This window comes from Hyaena hyaena, unplaced genomic scaffold (genome assembly GCF_003009895.1).
Source record: "Hyaena hyaena isolate Hyena2069 unplaced genomic scaffold, ASM300989v1 scaffold_329, whole genome shotgun sequence".
In the NCBI taxonomy this organism is placed as follows: Eukaryota; Metazoa; Chordata; class Mammalia; order Carnivora; family Hyaenidae; genus Hyaena; species Hyaena hyaena.
Genome location: NW_024080960.1, coordinates 1,250,773 through 1,275,951, shown reverse-complemented (window position 1 = coordinate 1,275,951; position 25,179 = coordinate 1,250,773). Strand labels below are relative to the sequence as shown.

The 25,179-nt window shown below is 39.6% G+C and overlaps 1 protein-coding gene across 2 annotated transcripts in view; it reads right to left on the bottom strand.

Annotated features, from left to right (window-relative positions):
* CRACD (capping protein inhibiting regulator of actin dynamics) overlaps positions 1-24,872 on the bottom strand; it is a 64,038-nt gene extending 39,166 nt beyond the window's left edge. Inside the window, exons 1-2 of one of the 2 annotated variants that reach the window (XM_039249045.1) lie at positions 24,769-24,872; positions 15,260-15,431 (exon numbers count right to left, since the gene is read on the bottom strand). The gene's annotated coding sequence lies outside the window, so the exon portion shown is untranslated. Of the gene's footprint in view, positions 1-15,259; positions 15,432-24,327; positions 24,382-24,768 lie in introns of those variants that run through there. The other variant, XM_039249046.1, reaches the window with a different exon arrangement.
* Between the last annotated feature and the right edge of the window lie 307 nt (positions 24,873-25,179).

Here is a 25,179-nt window from a genome sequence, read left to right as displayed (position 1 = left end):
TAAAGTCACAGTAGAGAGAGAGGTGAGAAGGAAAGCAAAACAAAGTTAGCCCTGTGGTCATGCTATTCCATCCCTCAACCATATGTACTTTGTGCTGAGGATCCTGGGCAGGAGTCAGGAAGGGGTCACCTCCATTTTAAGTTCTGTTGACTGGAACTACTGTCTGTAGCAGGGTCTGGTGTGGAAGGAACAATGAAAAGTGAGGGAAAATATCCCAGAGGAGGTGTTTCTAGGAAAGCTCTTCTCATTCACAAAACATGACAGAAGACAAGGAAGGTCCCCTTTCTGTCCCTGGCCTTTGTTGTCTGCATATAACATCTGGAACTACATGTGACACCTGGCAGCCATTTGAGAGCTATGAAGGGACAAACCTGAGGACAAGAGCCCACTCCCTGAGGAAAAGCAAAAAAGGAATCAGACTAGTTCTTGATGCCTTTGCTGAGCTACTTCATTAATAGACTTTGAAACTTAACAAGTCCTCCACTCTTTCAGGTATATGAGATAATATAATTTCATTACAGTTGAAGATACTAGTTGTGTTTTTTGTTACAGCTGAAATCTTCCTAACCTGTACAGTCTTCTAGCCACTACTCTACACACCAGGCACATTCTAAGATGCCACTGACATCATCTAACCTCGGAGTATGAGCCCACAGAGGGAAATTCTCCCCACACACAAAAGGAGAGAGCTTTCTGCAGCTGCACAGTTAACACATGTCTCAGGCCAGCCCTCCTACTCCTATCCTTTGTCTTTTTTGGACAACTATCATGTAATTTGGGACCACAGATATTGGGTAATTACTATAGCAATGATTAGGGATTCACTTCAGGAATAAGGAAATATAATTATAGTCCCATTGCAGCTTGTTTCTATGACAACAGGGGCAATTGCAATTGATCAGCAGTTTTCTTCTAAACAGATCCGTGAGTCTCATTCAAATGAAATGCTAAAGAGCAATTAAGTATCCTCATCAAACAAACTAGAGTTGCTGGAAGAGACTGGAGTCAGATTACATTTTGAGTGGCATCCTGGAAGCTCATCCCAGACTTTGGTATTCTATGAAAATATATGGTGCCCAATAGGCTATGGAGCCTGATAATTACAAAACATCTAATAATTACAACAGAAACAGGACAGGACAAAAAAATTCAAGGAAGAGGAGGGAATTTGGGGATCTTAAACACACACACTTTTAGCACTGGAAATCAAAGATCATTTACTCTAGGCCCTAAGCTCAGTCCTGTGTCTCCATCACATAGGATGAGCAACTGTCTAGCCTGCCTAGAGAATTCTGCAAGGACTCCACGGGTTTGCATGCTGTCTGTTCCACTCCTCAGTTGCTCCAACTGGACAAAGATCTTTTCATAAACCCCTCTACTCATCATCTGAATCAATTTAGTCTTGGTCTATGCTCTGGAAATAGAAAACTAGTTATCAACATCCTTTTATCTCAGTAATAGTATTACCCTGCATTTGTAAAGTGTTATTTTATAGCAGATAGTGTAATGTCACATGCATGTTTTTGGTCCTCATAATAAGCCAGGGAAAGAGCATATCTGTTACATTTAACAGATGTAAGGGGCGGCTTGGGTCAGATCACACAACTCACAAGTGAAAGCAACTGCATGCATAACAGACCCTGGCTCCTGATCTGTTGCTTTCCCACACAGTGTATCATCATCAACCTTCCTCTCTAGACTTACTTACTCAGCCCAGCTCCATTAGTTTTCCGCCTTAGTCCCTAAATTTCAGTGAATGGTTTGGTACATCTTTTCTAATCCCTATTCAATCAGCAGATCGCAGGTTCCTGTGGGTAGAGGATAAGTGATCAAGTAGTCTAAGTCTTTTCTTTTCTTTTTTTTAATGTTTTATTTATTTCTAGGAGAGAGAGAGAGACAGCGTGAGCAGGGGAGGGTCAGAGAGAGAGGGAGTCACAGACTGAAACAGGCTCCAGGCTCTGAGCTGGCAGTCAGCACAGAGCCCGATGCGGGGCTCGAACCCACGAACCGCGAGATCATGACCTAAGCGAAAGTTGGCCGCTTAACTGACTAAGCCACCCAGGCGCCCCAGTCTAAGTCTTTTCTGACTTGACCTTCTGAAAAGCAGCAAGGCCAAGTGATCTAAGGACAACATGGGCAGTCAGGGAGCCTGAACTCCACTGTAATTTCACTGGTAATGTGTCTCACTAAACTATCGCTGTACAGTGATACTCTTTACCATGGTGGCAAACTGAAGGATGAATTAGCTGAATGCTGACTAGTACAGTGGGAAGAGTCAGCATGGCAAAAAAGAGCAGTATTTGTACATTTAGTAAATGAATAATCTGAATGCCTGCTATGGGTCAGGCACAGTTCAAGAGTCTGGAAATACATGAGTACCCCGACATGCCTACCCTTGTGGAAAGGTAAAGAGAACTGAGAACAATGGCAGAGAGGCCTGATCTAGGCTGAGGGGTTCAGAGTAAGCTTACTCCCCAAGGAAGGCACATTTGTGCAGGAAAGTGAAGGATAAAAGAGAAATTAGCTGGATGAAGTTAATGTGGAGATGAGGTGGGGTTGATCCAGAGGAAAGGATTACTATGTGCAAAATCAGCTGACTGGGATTCTAACCACATCTCTCACACGAACAGCACTGTATTGTGATCTCTTTAAGCCTCAGTGTCCCCATTGCTAAAGTGAAGGTATTGGATCAGGACTAAAAAATTACCTCAGATTTTAACAATGGTGTGTGCGTGTGCGCGCGTGTGCGTGTGCGTGTGCGTACTGAATAAGGGTATCATACAAGTAGAGTAGGATTTATATTTCCTTTTGTGCGTATGTGTGAGGGGGGCTGCACGGGGTCAACCAATAGGCAATTTTTTTCTTTTTAGAGTCCAGATGTCTTTTTAAAAAAAAATCCTATCTCCCAAGAATTCATACAAACGGATTCCAGCAGCTCAGGCTCCTCTCCACTGGCTCTAACAAAGCATACTTCTCTGCGTGGAGCAGGCTGGCACTGAATCCAAGTACCTTTCTCTTTCTCTTTTGCTTCCTTCTTTTTCTTTTCATTTTCCCTCACACGTTTCTAGGAGCTATCTTGGTTCTTAGAGTGCTTACTATGCTCAATATATACACATAAATTCTCTTGGCAAGAATCTTGTGCAACAGGACCTACAGTATTCTGGGTAATATTATAGGCCTTCCAGCCTTGTCATAGTAACATTTGTGGGGCATTGCCTTTTGACGGTGCCCAGTCCCTTGATGTCTACAATAACACTTTTCTTGTAGATACACATGTATGTGGCCAAAGAACAATCGGTTTCCTAAAAGGCACAGGCAACTATTTTATTTTATTTTATTTTATTTTATTTTATTTTATTTTATTTTTTTTACAAATAGTTTATTGTCAAATTAGTTTCTACATAACACTCAGTGCTCATCCCCAAAGTGCCCTCCTCCATGCCCATCCCCCCCTCCCCCCCACATCCATCAGTCCTCAGTTTTTGTCAGCATTCAAGAGTCTCTCATGGTTTGCCTCTCTCCCTTTCCCCCACCATTTCCGCCCTTCTTCTCCCCCTTGGTCCTCCGTCAAGTTCCTCCTAATCCTCCTATACGTGCAAACATATGGTATTTGTCCTTCTCTGCCTGACTTATTTCGCTCAGCATAACACCCTCAAGGTCCATCCATGTTGCTACACATGGCCAGATTTCATTGTTTCTCATTGCCATGTAGTATTCCATGGTATAGATAAACCACATCTTCTTGATCCATTCATCTGTTGATGGACACTTAGGCTCTTTCCATGTTTTAGCTATTGTGGAGAGTGCTGCTATGAACATTGGGGTACATGTGCTCCTATGCCTCAGCATTTCTGTATCCCTTGGGTAAATTCCTAGCAGTGCTATTGCTGGGTCATAAGGGAGTTCTATTGTTAGTTTCCTGAGGAACCTCCACACTGTTTTCCAGAGGGGCTGTACCAGTTTACATTCCCACCAACAGTGCAGGAGGGTGCCCGTTTCTCCACATCCTCGCCAGCATCTAGAGTTCTCTGATTTGCTCATTTTAGCCACTCTGACTGGCGTGAGGTGGTATCTCAGTGTGGTTTTGATTTGTATTTCCCTGATGAGGAGGGATGCTGAGCATCGTTTCATGTGTCTGTTGGCCATCTGGATGTCCTCTTTGGAGAAGTGTCTGTTCATGTCTTCTGCCCATTTCTTCACTGGGTTGTTTGTTTTTCGGGCGTGGAGTTTGGTGAGTTCCTTATAGATTCTGGATATTAACCCTTTATCTGATATGTCATTTGCAACTATCTTTTCCCATTCCGTTGGTTGCCTATTAATTTTCTGGGTTGTTTCCTTGGCTGTGCAGAAGCTTTTAATCTTTATGAGGTCCCAACAGTTTATTTTTGCTCTTGATTCCCTTGCTTTTGGGGATGTGTCAAGTAGGAAGTCACAGGCAACTATTTTAAACAGGCAGTCTCAGACATGATCTGTATTTCCTCCCCGCCCGCCGCCCCCTCCCCCCCCCAGCCCCCCAGCTTCAAGCTGATAGCTTCTCTCAATGCAGGGGGCTCAACACCCTCAAGCAAATGTGTGTAGTTGCTTCTCCTTCCAAGTCAGCCTGCTCTACCCTGCAGTGACGTCCTACTTCAAAATTATCCCTTTCTCTTCTGCCCCAAATTTCTACCTATTTTAGGGATTTAGGAGAGGAGAATAAGTCCTGAATCTCTCCTGCCTATATGAATTTGTCACCTCAGCCAGGTATGACCTCATCAATGCCATATTCATTACTTAAAAAAAAATAGTTACTGAGATACAATTCATATATCTTAAAGTTTCATTCATTCAAAGGGTACATTTATTTTTTTTTAATTTTTAATGTTTCATTTATTTTTGAGAGAGAGATAAAGACAGCATAAGCAGGGAAGGGTCAGAGAGAGAGGGGGACACATAATCTAAAGACAGGCTCCAGGCTCTGAGCTAGCTGCCAGCACAGAGCCTGACACAGGGCTTGAACCCATGAACTGTGAGATCATGACCTGAGCTGAAGTCGGATGCTTAACCGACTGAGCCACCCAGGCGCCCCACAAAGGGTATATTTCAATGATTTTTAGTATATTCAAAGAATTGGGCAACTATGACCACCACCTAAGTTTAGATTTTATCATCCCAAAAAGAAACCCCATACTTATTAACAGCCACCCGCCTGGCACCCACGAATCTTTCTGTCTCTATGAATTTGCCTATTTGAGACATTCATATAAATGTAATCATACAATAGGTGGTTTTTCTAACTTCCTTCTTTCACTTAGCATAATGTTCTCAAAGTTTATCATGTCATACCATGTATCAGTATTTCATTCTTTTTTTATTCCCAAATAATATTCCATTGCATGGATATATAACACATTGTATTTATCCATCCTTCTTTTTCAAAGCAGGCTCCATGCCCAACATGGTACTTGAACTCACAACCCCAAGATCAAAAGTCACATACTCTAGACTAAGTCAGACAGGCACCCTATCCATTCATTTTCTTGATAGACTTTTGGACTCTTTCAACTTTTTGGCTCTTACAAATAATTCTTCTATGAACATTTGTGTACAGGTTTTTGTGTAGACATGTGTTTTCATTTCTCTTGGGTATATACTTGGGATTGGAACTGCTGGGTCATACGGTAACTCTATGTTTAACATTTTGAGGAACCATCAAACTATCGCTGTACCACTTTACATTACCATCACCTATGTATTAGGGTCCAAATTTCTCTACATTCTCACCAACACATGTTATTGTCTTTTTTATTACTTTTTTATAGCCTTCCTAATGGCCATGAAGTTCTATGTCATTGTGGTTTTGATTTGCATTTCCCTGATAACTAATGATGCTATCAGGGAGTAAGTATGTTAACATAATGAACTTTGTAATATCTTCTTTGGAGACATGTCTATTCAAATAGTTTATCCATTTAAAAATTTTTGGTCATCTTATTACTGAGTTATGAGTTCGTTACCTATTCTGAATATAAGTCCCTTATCAGATGTATGATTTGCAAATACTTTTTTCCATTCTGTCTTTTCATTTTCTTCATGGTATTATTTGTAGCGAAAAAGTTAATTTTGATGAAGTCCAGTTTACCAATTTTTTCTTTTGTCACCCGTGCTTTCAGTACCTAAGAAATCATTATCTTTTTTATTAAACAATTTTTTAAAATGTTTTTTAAATTTTATTTCTGAGAGAGAGAGACAGCATGAGCAGGGGAGGGTCAGAGAGAGAGGGAAACACAGAATCTGAAACAGGCTCCAGCCTCTGAGCTGTCAGCACAGAGCCCGACACGGGGCTTGAACCCACGAACCATTGAGATCATGACCTGAGCGGAAGTCAGAAGCTTAACTGACTGAGCCACCCAGGTGCCCCTAAGAAATCATTATCTAATCATGAAGATTTACTTCTTTGTTTTTATCTAAGAATTTTACAGTTTTAACTTTTACATTTAGGTTTGTAATCCACTTTGAATAAACTTGTGAATGGTGTAAGAAAGGGGTCTGGGGCAACTGGGCTGAAGTGAGTTGAGGATCTGACTTCAGCTCAGGTCATGATCTCGTGGTTAGTGGTTTCGACCCCTGCATTGGGCTCTGTGCTGACAGCTCAGAGATTGAAGCCTGTTTCAGATTCTGTGTCTCCCTCTCTCTCTGCCCCTCCCCTGCTCACTCTCTGTCCCTCAAAAATGAATAAACGTTTTTAAAAAATAAAAAAATAGAAAGGAGTCCAACTTCATTCTTTGGCATGTGGTTATTCAACTGTTCCAACACCATTTGTAGGAAAAGACTATTCTTTACCAGTTGAATTGTTTGGCATACATGGTGACAATCAGTTGACTATAAATGTGAGGGTTTATATTTGTACTCTCATTTAAATTCCATTAATTTATATCTATCCTTATGCCAGTACCACACTATTTAGGTTACTGTAGCTTTGCAGTAAGTTTTTTTTTTAATTTTTAAATTTTATTTAAATCCTAGTTAACATATAGTGCAATAATGGTTTCAGGAGTAGAATTTAGTGATTCATCACTTACATATAACACCCAGTACTCATCCCAACAAGTGCCCTCCTTAATCCCCATTACCCATTTAGCCTATCCCCCACCCACCTCCCCTCCAGCAACCCTCAGTTTGTTCTCTGTATTAAAGAATCTCTTATGGTTTGTCTCCCTCTGTGTTTTTATCTTATTTTTCCTTCCCTTCCCCTATGTTCATCTGCTGTTTCTTAAATTCCACATGAGTGAAATCATGTGATATTTGTCTTTCTCTGACTTATCCTGCTTAGCATAATATACTCTAGTCCCATCCATGTTGCTGCGAATGGCAAGACTTCATTTTTTTTTATCATGAAGTAATATTCCATTGTGTGTGTGTATATATATATACATCTTCTTTATCCATTCATCAGTTGATGAACATCTGGGCTGCTCTGCAGTAAGTTTTAAATTTGAAAAGTGTGGGGTTCTTGGGTGGCTCAGTCAGTTGGGCAGCCGACTTCGGCTCAGGTCATGATCTCACAGTTCGTGGGTTTGAGCCCCACATCAGACTCTGTGCTGGCAGCTAGCTCAGAGCCTGGAGCCTGTTTCAGATTCTGTGTCTCCCTCTCTCTTTCTGGCCCTCCCCTTCTCACACTGTCTCTCTCTCTCTCTCAGAAATAAATAAAATGGGTTGCCTGGGTGGCTCAGTCGGCTAAGCATCTGGCTTCGGCTCAGGTCATGATCTCACGGTTCGTGGGTTCAAGCCCCGTGTCGGGCTCTGTGCTGACAGCTAGCTCAGAGCCTAGAGCCTGCTTCTGATTCTGTGTCTCCCTCTCCTACTCATGCTGCCTCTCTCTCTCTTTCAGAAGTAAATAAAACATTAATAAAAAATTTTTTTTATAAAGAAATAAAACGTTAAAATAAATAAATAGATAGATAGATAGATAGATAGATAGATAGATAGATTTGAGAAGTGTGAGTCCTCCAAGACTATTTTGGTTATTCTGGATCCCTTGTATTCTCATATAAATTTTAGGACCTGCTTGCCGATTTCTGCAAAAAAAGTCAGCTGGGAATTTGATAGGAATTGTACTGATTCTGGAGATCAATTTGGCCATCTTAACAGTATTAAGTTTTCCAATCCATGAATGGTGATGCATTTCCATCTATTTAGATCTTTTCAAATTCTTTCGATGGTATGTTGTCTTTTTCAGTGTACAAGTCTTTTGTTTCTTTTATTTTTTATCTTATTTTTAATGTTTATTTATTTTTGAGAGAGAGAGAAAGAGAAAGAATGAGGGAGGGGCAGGGAGGAAGGGAGGCAGAGGATCTAAAGCCGGCTCTGCACTGTCAAGCACAGAGCCTGGTGCAGGGCTTGAACTCACGAACCATGAGATCATGACCTGAGCTGGTCAGACATTTGAACAAGTGAGCCACCCAGGTGTCCCTATTTATTTATTTATTTTGATTTTTAATTTTATTTTCTTTTTAGTAATCTCTACACCCAATGCAGGGCTCAAACTCACAACCCTGAGATCAAGAATTGCATGCTCTTCTGACTGAGCCAGCCAGGCACCCCTTGTATTTCTTTTATTAAATTGATTCCTAAGCATTTTATTCATTTTAATGGTACTGTAAATGGAATTGTTTTCCTAAGTTCAGATGTTCATTGCTAGCATACTGAAAACTCCAATCTTGTATTCTGCAGCCTTGTTCAACCTTGTTTACTAGTCTAATAGGTTTCTTGTGGATTCCTTGGGTTTTTCTATATACAAGACGATGGCATCTGCAAATAATAGTTTTTCTTCTTCCTTTCTAATACCAATGCCTTTTACTTATTTTTCTTGCCTAACTGTCCTAGCTATAATTTATAGTACAGTATTGAAAGGATATCCTTGTCTTGTTTCCAACTTTAATGGGAAACACAACCATTCTTTCACCACTGAGTATGATATGAGCTGTGATATTTTTGTAGATGTCCTTCAAGTTAAAGAAGTTCCATTTTAGCTCTAGTTTTGAGTGCTGGATTTTGTCAAATGCTTTTTCTGCATCTATTGAAATGATCATGTGGTCGTTGTCCTTTATTTTTATTAATATGGTATATTATATTGATTGATTTTGTATGATTAACTAACCTTGCACTTTTGGGATAAATCCTGCTTGGTCGTGGTGTATAATCCTTTTTGTATGTTGCTGGATTCAGTTTGCTACTATCTGTTAAGGATTTTTATGTCTATATTCATAAGGGAAATTGGTCTGTAGTTTCCTTTTTTGTGATGCTTATGCCAACTGTTGTATTAGGGTAACACTGGCCACAGAGAATGACTTGGAAAGGTCCCTCCTACTCTATTTGCCACCATTCTTACATGTACATCTGCTCACGCCATTCTAGATCTGAAAGTTTATGCCTTGCCCATCAGCCATTCTGAGTCCTGCCCATCATCTGGAGCCAGTTGAAGGCCTCCTCATTCCTGAACCCTTTCTTGACTGCTTCAGTCCCAGAGTGAGCCCACCATCCTCCCTAAAGCCTCTCCAGTTCTCAATGTGCCTACAGCTGACACTTCCTATAAGGAGCTATAGATGAGATGAAATAGTAAATGTTGGGTGTAAGGTAGAACTGGAAGCAGGACCAATAGAGAGGAATCCCAGCAGCAGCAGAGCCTCAGTAAGGCAGCTAAAGGCAGGAAGACACCTGAGCCTGGTGACCCAGAACCAGTAGAACTCAGGGCCATCTGACTAGCTCCCTGGTAAGGCTACAGCCTCTTCAGAGTCAGAATAGTGGAAGGTTAAGAATTCACTCTTCCCTGCTTAAATACTGGCTCAGCGACTTACCAGCAAGTTACTCTCTAGCCTTAGTTTTCTTCACTTTGAAGTGGGGATAGTGTCAGGAACAAGACAAGAATGTCCATGCTCACCACTTTTATTCAACATAGCTGAAAGCCCCAGCTAGAGCAATTAGGCAAGGAAAAGAAATAAAAGACATTCAAATTGGAAAGGAATAAGTAAAACTGTCACTATTTGTGGACATGACTTTATATATGGAAAACCCTAGAGATTCCACCAAAAAATTGTTAGAATAAATTAATTCAGTAAAGTTTCAGGATACAAAATCAATACACCAAAGTCTGTTGCATTTTTATACACTAACAGTGAACTATCAGAAAGAGAATTCAGAAAATAATCCCATTTACAATTGCATTAAAAAAAATAGCCAGGAGTAAATTTAACCAAGGAAGCAAAAGACCCGCACACTGAAAATTTTAAGAAATTGATAAAAGAAACTGAAGAAGACACAAATAGAAAGGTATTCTATGCACATGGATTGGAAGAACTGTTAAAATGTTGTTGTTAAAAGTCCGTACTACCCAAACCTACAGATTCAATGCAATGCCTTTCAAAATTCCAATGGCATTTTTCACAGAAATAGAACAAACATTCCTAAAAATTGTACGGAGCCACAAAAGAACCTGAAGAGCCAAAGCAATCCTGAGAAACAAGAACAAAATTGGAGGTAACACAATCCTTGATTTCAAACTACACTATAAAGCAACAGTAATCAAAACATGGCATGTTTTGGGATGTATGGCACCAGCATAAAAAAGAGACACATGGATCAATGGTACAGAATAGAAAGCCCAGAAATAAACACCTACATAAATGGTCACTTAATTTACAACAAAGGAGGCAAGACTATACAATGGGGGAAGGACATTCTCTTCAATAAATGGTGCAGGGAAAACTGGACGGCCATATGCAGTGGATGAAATAAGACCACTAATTTACACCATATACAAAAATAACTCAAAATGGATTAAAGACTTGAATGGAAAACTTGAAACCAAAAAACTAGAAGAAGACATTGGCAATAAGCTCACTGACATCAGGTTTGATGATGAGTTTTTAGATCTGACTCCAAAGGCAAGGGCAAGAAAAGCAAAAATAAACAAGTGGGACTCTATCAAACTAAAAAGCTTCTGCACAGCAATGGAAACCATCAACAATATGAAAAGGCAACCTCCTAATGGGAGAAGATATCTGCAAATCATATATCTGAAAAGGGTTAATACCAAAAATATATAAAGAGTTCATACAACCCTAAAATAAAAACAGTCTGACAGAAAAATAGGCAGAGGATCAGAATATTTTTCCAAAAAAGACATGCCGATGGCCATGAGGCACATAAAAATATGTTCACCAACTCTCATCAGGGAAATGCAAATGAAAACCACAATGAGGTATCACCTCACAACTGTTAGAATGGCCATCACCAAAAAGGCAAGAAATAACAAGTATTGGCAAGGATATGGAGGAAGGGGACCCCTTGTGCACTGTTGGTCAAAATATAAACTAGTGTAGCCACTATGGAAAACAGTATGGAGGTTCCTGAAAAATGTAAACATAGAACTACCATGTAATTAGCCATTCAACTACTGGTATTTATCTGAAGAAAACAAAACACTAATTTAAAAGATATATGCACCCCTTGTTCACTGAAGCATTATTTACACTAGCCAAAATATGGAAACAACCTAAGTGTTCATCAATGGATGAATGAATAAAGAGGTTATACACACACACACACACACACACACACACACACACACAGGAATACAATCACTCATATAAAAGAATGAAACCTTGCCATTTGTGATACATGGATGAACCTTGAGGGCATTATGCTAGGTCAGACAGAGAAAGGCAAATACTGTATGATCCCACTTATAAGTGGAATCTAAAAACTGAAACAAATGAACATGTAAAACAAAACTGATAAATACAGAACAGACTGATGGTTGCCAAAGGGGAGGAGGTTAAACAGTTGGTGAAATGGGTGAAAGGGGTCAATAGGTACAAATTTCCAGTTATAAAATAAATCATAGGGATGAAAAGTACAGCATGGTGACTATGGTTAATAATACTATTATTTGTACTGAATATATTGTCCTAAATATTGCATTATATATATTATTTATATTTTAAAGTTCCTAAGAGGATAAATCTTAAAAGTTCTCATCACAAGAAAAAAAATTTTTTATACCTTTGTATGGTGACAGATGGTAACCAGACCTATTCTGCAGTATATACAAATACTGAATCATTATGTTGTACACCTGAAGCTAATACGGTATATGTCAATTATATCTCAATTTTCGAAAACAAGAAATGGGGATAATAATGTCAACCTCAGAGTGGGTGAACATTATATGAGTTCAATTATGCTAAAACACATTGCATTAAGTTAAATAAGTGGTAGCTTTAATATATGCCATTGGATATTTTCTGTGAAAAAATGGTCTGTGGTTAAAGGACTCTTGGAAATGTTCCATAAGACATCCCCCTTCTCAGAGATTCCCAGGGCACATTAGCATAGTAAAAGCTCTAAAAAGCTCAATGTAAAGGATCCTACTTGTTTTGGCCCAGAATTTCCCCAACCTATTTTTTTTCCAAGCTGACCCTCTCCCCCTTTTTCAATTTAACACTTTTGGGAAACACAATTTTAGTTGCATTTAATTAATAAAGGAAGTCACATTAAATTGTTAAAAACTGAACATGTTTTACTATTTTGCTTTCCCCACAAGCATGTATAATTTAAAAGCAGCAGCCTAGGAGAAATAAAGGCTTCTAACCCAGAGAAAGAATAGTATGCTTTAAAAGCCCAAAGGAAATGAGAAATTTCAGGCAGAAGGAACAGATCAATAATGAGCTATTTTTGGCCATGGAGACTTTTCTAGAATTACAGATTCTTGGAGTTTGACAGTATGTTAAAGTTCAACTCCTTTAAATTCCCACCCAGTGCAGAATTTCCCCTCCAACAGTCCAAACTCCTCTGGCGCATACCCAGCCTCCCCAGTTTTAGGCTGCTCTAGTATTTAAGAAATTCTCCCTCACACAGGGCTGAAATCTGCCTCCTTGGAACCTTCACCCATGACCATGCTAACCAAATTTTGAGTTTTGTGTTTTAGTGAGAGCTGTCCACTTTGGAGATAGCAAATAAAATGCACAGAAATTTTGTGAATCATTACACAGTCTAAAGTAACATGATTATTAATTGAGCAGTAAACTGAAAATAAAAAATTATAGGAAATATGTCAATTATACTTCCATAAAAAAAAGAAGTGTTGGAAACAACATCTTTCATTTTTTCCATCTGTAAATAGGGCAAATATTCAGAAATTCAGCTATACTGTAAGCAATGTATGTAGTATTTACTTTGTAGGAGGAATTATTTTGCAATTGTCAATTTCTGTGAAGAAAAGGGGAATGCATATTTTAAATAATCCCTGTTTTCTTGTCTTTTTAATTTAAAAAATATTTAAAGAGACATTTTTAAAATTTCTTCATCCAAAGCGTATCCCTCCAGCCTCCTTTATTATAAAAACAAATGCTAAATAATTAAAATATAGTGTATGTCTCATAAATAGAGAGCCATATTAACAAAAGCCAATAATAAGAACAGGTGGCATTACCTTTATTTTATAAAAGCACAGCTGTTTGAACCAATATGAAATTCCAAGGCTTTGTATAACTTAAAACCTAAGGAAAACTCCAAGGGGGTAGGTGGAATAGAACTTATATGGAAAGAGAACCACCAGGATCCAGGCTCTTCTAAGAGTTCAAAATCTTTCAGTAAGAAATCAGGGACTTGGCAAAACCACAAAAAAGACAGGCTGTGTTTTTACAGAACAGTCCTTCTAAAGGAGAACCTTCTGGACTCAACCTCATTTTGCATTAAACTTCTGGTTGGTCACATTTTATTTTACTTTATTTTTTTTAGTTGGTCACATTTTAGTACCTGTACCTCATTCTGATACTGTGAGGCAGAAAAGGTTCACATTCCAATTTTTCACTGAAGAAACTGAAGTAAAATCAAAAAACATTTATACTCAACAATACTGAAGCATATCTCAGTACATACTGACATTCCAACAATTGCATGAGCTCAGGGCTACTTGTGTTCTCCTTCCAGTGAAATAATTTCCTACAGTTAGATTCGATAGTATTCTTATTAAAGATAATGGAAAACAAAAAACAGGCCTGTCAAAGAAGAGAGTCAGTATTAGTTAGGACCCACTAATGCTGTCGTTGAACACTGCACAGCTTAATGTGCTCCTAGTTGCGTAAGAATTCTGCATGTAAGTTGGGCTCAACTGGAGTGTCTATTAGAATCTACATACTGACAAAAATCACAGAGGATGTTTTTGTTTTTGTCCTTGAGTCACAGTAGAATTATCACAAATTGCATTGTCTGTTCCTTCCACATGTATTGGGGCAAGTTGTACTGTACCAGGCATTCACAGGCAACAGTTTTTGAGCACCTAATATGAAGCTGAATAAAACCTGGTCCCTGACTTCATGGAACTGGCAGTCAAATGAGAGAAACAGACAAGCAAATCAATAATTTCCATAGAAAGTGACAAGTTCTTTGCTGGAGCCAGGTGCGTGATGCTAGGGGAATGCCGGCAAGGGCAAACAAATCAGATCAGGGAGTGGGAAAAGGCTTCTCAGAGGAGCTGACTTCTAAGCTGTCGGTAGCAGAGTTTAATCATCTCTGACTCTAACTTCAATTCCCAGCACTCAAGTGAGAAAGTACTTCCTGACCCTGCTTTTCTGAATTCTTGACACTGTCATGGCCAGATTTAGTGCCTATGCTCTGAAAAGGAAAGGAAGCAGGGGGTGGATGTGGGGTGGTGTGGAAAGAAGTAGGAGGGAGAGAAAGAGAAAGGAAGGGGAGGGGCGGGGAGAGGTGGGGGAAAGATGGAAAGAGAAACATAGTAAACAAAGAGCAGAACTTAAAAGCTCCACCACGATATACAGGCTCCAAAAGTTGCTAGAGATTGCCAGAGGTAGGAAGGGTGACCACTCTGTGCCTGAGCAGTCTTTGTTCTCAACATGGATGTACAATCTAATCTGTAACCACCCTGTCTCTTTGTCTAGCAACAGGGCATAGGAACGTAGTCTCCTTCTACCCAGGTTAACTTATTAGGCCAAACAACCAGTGGGGTGCTGCCTTTACCACCAGTGAGGGTAGCAAAATGAAGGCACAGCTTCCTGTACTTTCCCGGAAGATGAGGCCAGACTCATTGCCAATTCCACACGGTGACATCTCCAAACAGAATGCACAAAGTACCCCCAAGACTTTCATATTCCCAGAGATGCAACACATCTGTGTGTGACTCCACCCTTGCCTCTTCTGGAATCCCATTCCCCACCTTGGGACTCGGCCAAAATCTGGGGGGAGAAAAAGCATGAATCATTACCTTAGATTGTCTTCCAGGGTCTCCTCATCTGAAGAGAAGGTCCCATTGCTGACACTCCGGGCAGAGTGACTCTTATTCCTTGCTGATGCCTCCTGGGACAATAAAGTGTCTTTCTTTTTCCTCTTAGCAAACAACTTCTTAAAAGGCTGGAATTTACCTCCTTTCTTCTTGTCTGTGGATTATAAGATAAACACACGCTGCAGGTTGACAGGGCTGCACTTCTGAGTCTGAGAGCAAATTACAATTGAGCTGCCTCTGGCCAAGGGAAATGGGGCAAAGGGCAGCCATCAGAGTGAATGAGCGACCAAGCCCTGTGCCAGGAATGACACGGCCAGCCCCAGTCCAGGCTCAGCCAGGCAGAGGCAAGCCAAGGGCACAATAAGTCTGTCACTGGGCTCCCAAGAAGCACCTGGGACGACATGGGAGGGGTTCCAAGCCTCATAGTGGCCACACAGCACCCCCTTGCACATGCCCCACAACGGTGGTACCTGCTTTCTTTAACAAAGCACATGGCCAGAGGCTCCTGAGAGGCTCAGTTGGTTAAGCATCTGACTCTTGCTCAGGTGGTGATCTCATAGCCATGAGATGGAGCCCCAGGTTGGGCTTCATGGTGAGCAAGGAGCCTGCTTGGGATTCTCTTCCTCTCCCTCTCTCTACCCCTCCCCCACTCACTCTCTTTCTAAAGATTAAAAAAAAATAATATTTAAAAACAAAAAAACAAAGCAGATGGCCAGTGCCCTTCTCCACAGAAGAAGCTGCAAACACATGTAAGTCAAAAAGGTGCTTTAAAATTTTTATATACCTTTATATATGTTTCTATTTATGTGTATGTATACACACACACACACACACTCTCTCTCTCTTTCTCTCTCCCCACTGAGAATCACCCAGTTTTAGCTTTTGTTTAGAGACAGAAGATAACTGCTAACTCTTGGCATAAGCTTTGCCCCAAATTCCCTCCATCCCTATATATTTCCAATTTATTTCTCCTGTCTCCTCTCAGAATCTACTATGAAGAGCCCCAAAGGAGTTGCTATGAACATCTTTCCATATATTACTTCATTCATTCAGGACCCAGGCTCAGTGCCAGCATTTCTGACAGATATTTTATGTAATATCTTTCAAGTTTTGCTCCTTCAGTTACAAATTCATCATCACTCCACTCCAACCTCGGGAAAAAAAAGTGTATATCACCTCATACCAGAAGAAGCATCTTTTCAGATCTTTCCTTTTCTTTAAGAAGCTTAAAGAGCCACTTACGCAGTGGTCAATCTTTTTTAAGTTACTTAATCCTTATTATGCATCATTGCTTTAAGAACTTCCTAAATATTAATTCCGTTAATCTTCACAGTGACCCTATAAGGCAGATACTATAAACATCCCCACTTTACAGATGAGGAGCCTGAGGTACAGAGAGATGAAATGACTTGTCTGAGTCATGGGAAATATATCTTAAGCTGGAGTCAGGAGCTCTGAGGGAAAAGAAAAGACGAAAGCTCACAATGTGTATAAAAAAATACCTGCACAAAATGCATAGGTATGAGTCCCCATCTGAGTATCAGGATCTCTGCAGGCCACAGTCTACAGAGAAATCTGGGCAAAAAATGAGGTTAAAGATGTGCAACGTAAGGTAAGCATGTTCTTTCTTCTGGTGATCTTTAGTTCTGGTCTTTCTGAAAGAAAGTCTGAAGTGAGGAAAAAGTGGCTTAAACCACTTTCCCCTAAGCTGTTACCTAAGACACTGAGATAGTAGAGAGAATAGTTACCAGTCACAAAAGGTCAAAAACAGTCTGGGAGCCTTAATATAGGTGCAATGCCTTCAAACTTCAGTGTCCCTGAAATAACAATACCATGTTTAAAAGGAAAGGAGACTTGTTATATCAGATGCCTCCCATCCATAAGGCTTTGTGATAAGCATATAGTCCTCAAAAGAGAGTTTAATTTTTTTCACTGAGTATTATTTAAAAGCCAAGAAAGTGTGTGCAATACAATTGAGATCATAACACTTAAAAATGGTAAAGACAAACAAAACAAACTGGAGGGTTTGATTTCAGAATGTTTGTATGTTTTCAGTGGTTATCAATTCAGGAGTATGAGCCAGAGATTTTCATGACATCTGATTCTGGTTCCCATCAATGGATAATTTTAAAACATTACAATCAGTAATTTTTGAAGACCATCAAAGAACATCAAGCAAGTATTAAATGAATTGACCTTATATAAAATGAGTCAATTAAGAAATTTAAATTTAAAACATTCTGAAAGATGCTACAGGTATTATTATATAACTGGACTGATGAAATAAATGAGTATTTTCTCTACAACTGTCTCAAGCTCAAAAAATGTAAATGACACATGATTTCTAGATTTGTAGCATTATTATAAATGGTCAAATGGTAATTTGTGCTACATTTCACTTATTTCTGAGGTGAAACTCTTTCTTTTTCCTTTTATGTTGACTGTCTTTTTCCCACTACAGAAAGATTTAACCCCTAATTCTCTAATCAGAAATATTCTAGGGGCGTCTGGGTGGCTTAGTTGGTTAAGCTTCCTTCCAACTCTTGATTTCAGCTTAGGTCATGATCTCTCCCTGCATTGGGCTCTACACTGAGTATGTGTAAGATTCTTTTTCTCCCTTTCCCTCTGCCCCTCCCCTGCTCATGCTCTCTCTTTCTCTCAAAAAAGAAAAAGAAAAAAAATATTCTAAAAGACCACAGCAAATTCTAAAAGTATCAGTTATTACATCCTTATCTTCAGTCTGGACCCACAAATCTAGCTTTTAAGCTAAGTAGACAACTTTAGGTTATGTCAGAATTTACGGATAGGGGAAAAAAATCATCACTTGCTGTAAAGTCAAGATAGATTTGGTGGTGTTCAGTTGAGCTGGAACCAAGGGAGTTAACCATAATGAAAGATGAATTAAATTACAGTTTCTTAGAATAACAACAGGTTAGTTGTGTATTAAACTAATGGGTGACTTGCTCTATACAGTCAGCCAAGAAAGGATTATATGGTCCTTTGTATTGCTTCATGCCCAGAATGGTGGCAGCCACCATATAAAGTTGGTCTGCACTGGTCATATTGTTGGGGAAGAGTGAATAGAACGTGGAAGAAGCTGAATACAAAGTCAAGGACAGGATAAAGACGCTCTGGGGAGGACACCAGGATACAGAAACCTTAGCTGGGGAGAACCTGGTGGGCTTCGTGCAAGCACAGCATGGCCTCCTTTTGGCGATCTGTCTGTAGAGTTGGCTCCGTTTAAGGGCTGCTTGTGAACCAGGCACTCTGGCACTCTGCACTGCACATTATATGGGCAATCACTTGGTATGAGTACACAAATATTATCCTGGAAGACGTGTCAAAGTCCAAATGTCAATGCACTTCTCGAGAGTTACTCAGGAAACGCTATTTCGGCAATGCCTTAGTTATTATCACGAGGTGAGAGAACAGTACAACCTACCTGAACTATCCATCCAACAACCAATCCTTCTTACCACGAGAAAGAGAGACTGTAAGTCCTAAGAACAGCAATCTCTCTTCGGAAGAGGAGTCAGAACACAGAAGCTTACAAGTATGCTCCAAAATCTTAGTGTCTGGTCACATCTCAGTTATAAAAAATAAATTTCCACCTCATTTCCAAAATACATTTCCTGTCACAAACATCTTTACATCTGAAATAAAATTTAAATATTTGTTTTTAGGGTTATTTTGCTATTGATTGGGGCAATTAATTAGTTTTCCAGGATTAATTTTATGAAAAGATTCGGGAATGACATTTAGGCCAACACTCCATTCAGACAGTAAACCATAACCAAGCAACATTAATAGGAAATGAAATTTTATAAATCAGAGTTGGAGGTAGACTTGGTTCCTTACCTGACTCTCAAAGTCTGGCATAAGATCTCTCATGTGAATAAAGCAAGTAGCTAAATTTTATGAAACATTTTCAATTCTATGGCATAACAACCATTATGAAAACCTGAGCATGTGCCTATAAATACCCATTAAATAAACTATTTTACGATCAGTTTATGATTTGGGGGCTGCACTGTCTCCACAGACTCAACTGTTAAGTACATGGCATTACCAGCAGCTATTTTCTTCACAGATAACACCAACTCTTCCTGTGACTATTTTTGTACAGATGGGGGTCTAAAAGATCAAAGCAATTCTAATTATGTAGTAAAACAGAACACTTCTGCAATGCTAATGTGAAGTATTCCAAAATACAACTGTCATACATTAGAAGTATATATAGTTTAGCAAAGTATTCTCCAACATTAGCATATTTAAGACAGCATTTTTGGATTTTATAACATAAATGTACTTTTGTTGGGTGCTTGGGACAGTGAGAAGAGGGGAGGGAGAAGGAAGAAATGTTATTCCCACTAAATTTGTTTTGTTGTTTTTTTTGTTTTTGTTTTTTGATTTTTTTTTTACTGGCTACAGCTCTGTTAGGAGTTAAATATGTGGGCCCCAGAGAGAGTGTACTTGGCTCAGATCCTGACCCCATCTCTTACTAGCTATGAAACATCTGCTTACCAGCCTTTCTGGAAATTTACCATCTTAAGTTCTAAGATTGAATTTACAGTAGAAAAGGCAGTGGGTGCCACATTTCCTTAATATTTCCACAATTTTCTTGCAATTTTTCACATGAAAGAACCTATATATGCATGTAGACTGCTTCAGGGATCACAGTAATTTTCATTCTTTAAGTACTGAACTGAATTAATTTATTTTCATCATCTAATAATTACTTTAGGGATTTTTTTCATTTAAAAGAGTACATATTATCCATTATTTCATAGATATAATTACATGCCATTTGATGGCTGCAGCATCATAATTGCTAGTTTATATAGAAGCTTCTAAAAATTAAAAATCACTGAGCAAGTCAAGCAAATCTGATTCATTTTCCATTTGTTATCAGGATGCAATTCTTACATTTTCATTTCTAAACTTAAAATAATAAAAGCATACAATTTATCTGCATTGGATTTATATGGTAAACTTCCAGATGAGAAACAGAATTTTAAAAAATATATTTTTAGAGGGAGTGGGTGTACAAGCAGGGGAGAGGGGCACAGGGAGAGAGAGACAGAATCTCAAGTAGGCTCCACACTAAGCATGGGGGCTCAATTCCACAACCCTGGGATCATGACCTGAGCTGAAGTCAGAGTTGGATGTTCAACAGACTGAGTCACCCAGGTACCCCCAGATTTTTTTTTTTATCATAGTCCATTTTAAGCATCATAAATATCTTGGTCTGACTTTTCTCAGAATGTGCTCTATGGTTGGTATCAGCTTCTTATTCAAAGACCAGTACATTTGAGAATACAGGTAAAATAAAGTTAAATATGTTTCTTTACTATGAAGCTTTTCAGAGTCTTTAATATGCTGATATCGTTACTGCTTCCAAAAAGCAGAGTATATGCAGTGCTTCCCAAAGTTGACTTCCTGGTCTCTGTTGTGACTAGTGTTCCTCTGAACATAGCCCGGGAATCACTTGTCTTCATGACTTCTTTCAAAAAATTTTTAATTTTACTTTTAAGTAATCTCTACATGCGGGGCTTGAACCTACAACCCGAGATCGAGAGTTGCATGCTCTAGCGACTGAACTAGCCAGGTGCCCCCCTTTCAAAAATATTTTATTTTTTTTTTTAGGCACCATGTATTTCATACACAAACCTCCCATACACTCCAGAGTACACTGCTCAGTAAACTCAAGTGGGTTGACTGAAACATTTTGGTTAAATAAACCTAATGTTTTAGGTAAAGTTCTGATTTCAAGCATGTAGGTAAATAGAGTACATTAGGACATGGTACACAGCAACTCTCTGAAATAATTTTCCTAATTTAAGGGTTATTAGCTCTGGAACATCAGGATACTTTTGAGAAGAAACTGTTCTGTTAAAAAAGATGACCAGAAGTACAGTGGTACACAAGCACTTGGTAGCTATCGCGTTTTTATCAGACCCAGTAATCCCAATACATTTCAATACATTTCAACTAAGATGAAGGAGTTGGCAGCATGTCAGGTAGGAGTGCTCTTGTGCCAGTCATGAGAAGACTGTGGACTGAGATTCTATTTCAGAGAGGAGGGAAGGGGTATCGTGGCGGCTGTCAAGTTACATGAGGGAAGACGGAAGAGTTGTCTCCTTTTCTGGGGAAGCACAGAGAGAGGCAGATATTTGCTATTACGTGGATTCAGAATATGAAGAGACAGGATCAATAATACATTTTGAAGAGGGTAGGGGTCCCTGGAACAAATGATGAGAGGCCCAGGGATAGTAGTGAGTGTGGCTTTCACAAGTCAGGGGTCACAGGCAGAGAAGGCAGTGACCAGCCTTTATCAGGGAATAGCAGGTCCTGGACACTTAGGTGGATGGGCTATAGCATATGTTGTGAACTCTGAGCCAGGCCTAGAGCTTGGAATTATTGCTTCCTCAGCAAGAAATGTCATCTTCTTCCTTCTCGACATGATGAAATTCTATTCATCCTTCAAGACCCTATATCCTTGAAGCTTTTCCTAAGCTCAGTGATAACTGACCACACCTTCCTCTGGCTTCGGTGTGCTTTAGTCACACATCTTTTGAGCCACACCATATTTTACGAACTGAACTGGGTCCACTCAAAATTCATATCTTAAAGTCCTAAACCCAAGTACCTCAGAATATGTATTTGGAGACAGAGTCTTTTTAAAAAATGCTTATTTATTTTTTAATAAATAAAGAGTGAGAAAGAGAACACAAGTTGGGGAGGGGCAGAGAGAGAGGAAGACACAGAATCCAAAGCAGGTTCCAGGCTCCAACTTGTCAGCCTAGAGCCTGATGCGAGGCTCAAACTCATGAACTGTGAGATCTTGACCTGTGCTGAGGACAGATGCTTAACCAACTGAGCCACCCAGATCCCCTGGAGACAGAGTCTTCAAAGAGCTAATCAAGGTAAAATGAGGTCATTAGGTGGGCCCTAATCCAATATGACTGGAGTGCTTATAAAAAGAGATTAGGACACAGACACACATAGAGGGAAGACCACATAAGGACACAAGGTAAAGATGGTCATTTACAAGCCAAGGAAAGAAGCCTAAACCAACAGTAATGACACCTTAATTTTAGACTGCTAGCCTCCAAAATTGAGAAAATAAACTGTAGTTTAAGTTACCCATTCTGTAGTGCTTGGCTATGCAGCCCTAGCAAACACCATGTTGTATGATATTAAAGTGGTCACTGGAGATCTTCTATGACTCTGTGCTTTCACGCCTTCACACATGTACTTTTTCTACCTGAAATACCTTTCTGCCTTTGTCTAGAGAACTCCGAACTGTTTCCTCAAACACATTCCAGGTGTTATGTACGCTGGAAAGGCATCCTTGAAGGGACAATGACTCCCTCCTCTGTTCTCCATTTGTGCATGTACAGAAATCTACTGTAATACCACATAGCATGCTCTAGCTCCTAGACTGCAAGTTCCCTGGATATGGGGAACTACACCTTATTTATTCTTCATCTACATCACCCATCGTGATGCCTGACACAATTAAATCACAATGGCTTGGCAGGTCTCTCGGACCTGTTATTTCTCAAAACTACATCATTTTTAATTTTTCTTTTTTTCCCTTTGGTCTGTCTGTCTCAGAATTCCCTTTTACACGTCTTGCAACAATTCACAAGCAAAATCAAATAATACCTAGAAATAGTAACAGAGGCAGATATGATTTCTAATGTGAAGTTTCAGTGTCTGGCCACATTTCTCCCACATGCTAGAAGATGTGTGGGTGCTGGTTCTTTTCACTGCCAAATGTTTCCACTTGAGTTTCAGAAGGTGCTGTGAGTAAAAAATCAGGCTGACTTTGAAGGGAAAATATTGGCACGGGGCACTTCCTGCTATATTACCCTGCATATTTAGCGCAGTAGGACAAAAGCTTTAAGGACATCTGAGGCTGTATTGATCAGGGTTTAATCTGTGAAGCAGAACCAGTAGGAAATAGAGGCAGAATTGCGTGTGTGTGTGTGTGTGTGTGTGTGTGTGTGTGTGTGTATAAGAGACATTAAAAGATTTACTGCGAGGAATTGGCTTCCACCAGGCAGTGGCTGGCTAAGTCAGTCTGAAATCCACAGGGTGGGTCCTCAAGAAGGGCAGACTGGAACTCATGAGCACCAACTGAAGCTACATTTCACAGATGGAATGTCTTCTCTTAGGGAAGCCTCAGCCCTACTTTTAAGGCCTTACAATTTATTGATTCAGGTCCACTTAGATTATTTTGAATAATTTCCTTTACTTAAAGTAAACAGATTATGGACTTTCATTACATCTACAAGATACCTTCCCAGCAACAGTTCAACTATACATTATTTTTATTTGATTAAATAGCTGGGCACTGTAGTCTAGCCAAGCTGACACATCAAAATGATCATCAGACTCCATCCTTTGTCAGCCTGGCACCCATATACAACTCTGTATACCATACTTAATCTCCAAATAAAGTCAACAAGAAAGTCATACTTCCACTAACATGATACAAATAACCCACATACATATGAAAAAACACTGACCCACTCCCCAGAAGAGGATGCAAAGTCCTTAAGTAGTATTCACACTTTTCCTATAACTTACATATTGAGGTATAACCTTATTATTAATGTATCTTACACTATGGAAAGGAGAGGGCAGAAAACAAAAATATTTGGTTAATATATATACAACCATATTCGTTAAAAAATAAGAAAGAAATACCCATAACTATGAGTCCTTGTTTTAGCAACTAGTCATGTGGTCATAGCTTTCTTTATACATATATTTACATGAATATGTGTATACAGTCTTTATATGTATATGTAATCTCTGTAGTTATCTTATTCCTTTCCACATTCCACATTCCTTTTGTCCTTGACAAGGACCTCAGGTGCCTGGTGAGGGGACACAAACCTACATACCTGAAGAACCCAGGCCATTAGCTGTCCTGAATGGGGTTGTTATAGTTTCCTATTACTCCACAGGACCTGGGAGTTTACTAGGAGATGCCATAAAAGAAAGATCTCCTATATTCCACACATGCTCTTCCTTACCTCTATTGTATAGCAGCAGCCCAACTTTCCCTTGATAGTCAGTCTCAATCACTCTGGCCAGTACAGTTACCCCTTCTCTACTTGTTCACTGACAGACACGAGAAGCACAGAGGTTGAGTGATAGTCTCAATTACCAGTTCAATGGAATCACTGTTGTTTCTCCTTGTGGAAACACTCCTGACCCACTGGAACTAAGAACTCTAGACAAGTAAAACCTAAACAAGGGGCTGGGAAGCAAAATTCTTCCTAGGAGGGATACTAGGGGTAAAAGTGATCATTTCTAATTTAGCCCTTTATTCCTGGGCCCGTGAAGCCTGCTTTGAGAGAAACAGTCCCATATACTGGATACTGACTTACACCACAATTGTAGAGGACACATTCCCAGCCCTAGTATTACCACCTAGCTGGCACTATAACTGAGTCTTCTAAAGTCCATCCTACCATTCTACCAAGCCAGCTGCTTCAGAATGATGGGAACGTGGTGAGACCAGTGAAATCCATGAGCACAAGCCTATCAAGTTCCTTGATCAGGAGTGATGTCTATGTTGGGATGCCTGGGTGGCTCAGTTGGTTAAGTGTCTGACTCTTGATTTTGGTTCAGGTCATGATCTCACAATGTGAGACTAAGCCCTGCATGGGGCTGTGCCTGACATCATGGAACCTGCTTGGGATTCTCTCTCTCTTTCTCTCTCTCTCTCTCTGTCTCTCCTCTGCCCCTCCCCTGCTCACACTCTCTCTCTTGAAATAAATAAATATATATTAAGAAAAAAAAAGAAATGATGTCTGTGTCAAATACCATTACAGCAGACAAGGTATTCCATAAGTACACAGATGACAGTTTTGGCAGAAGCA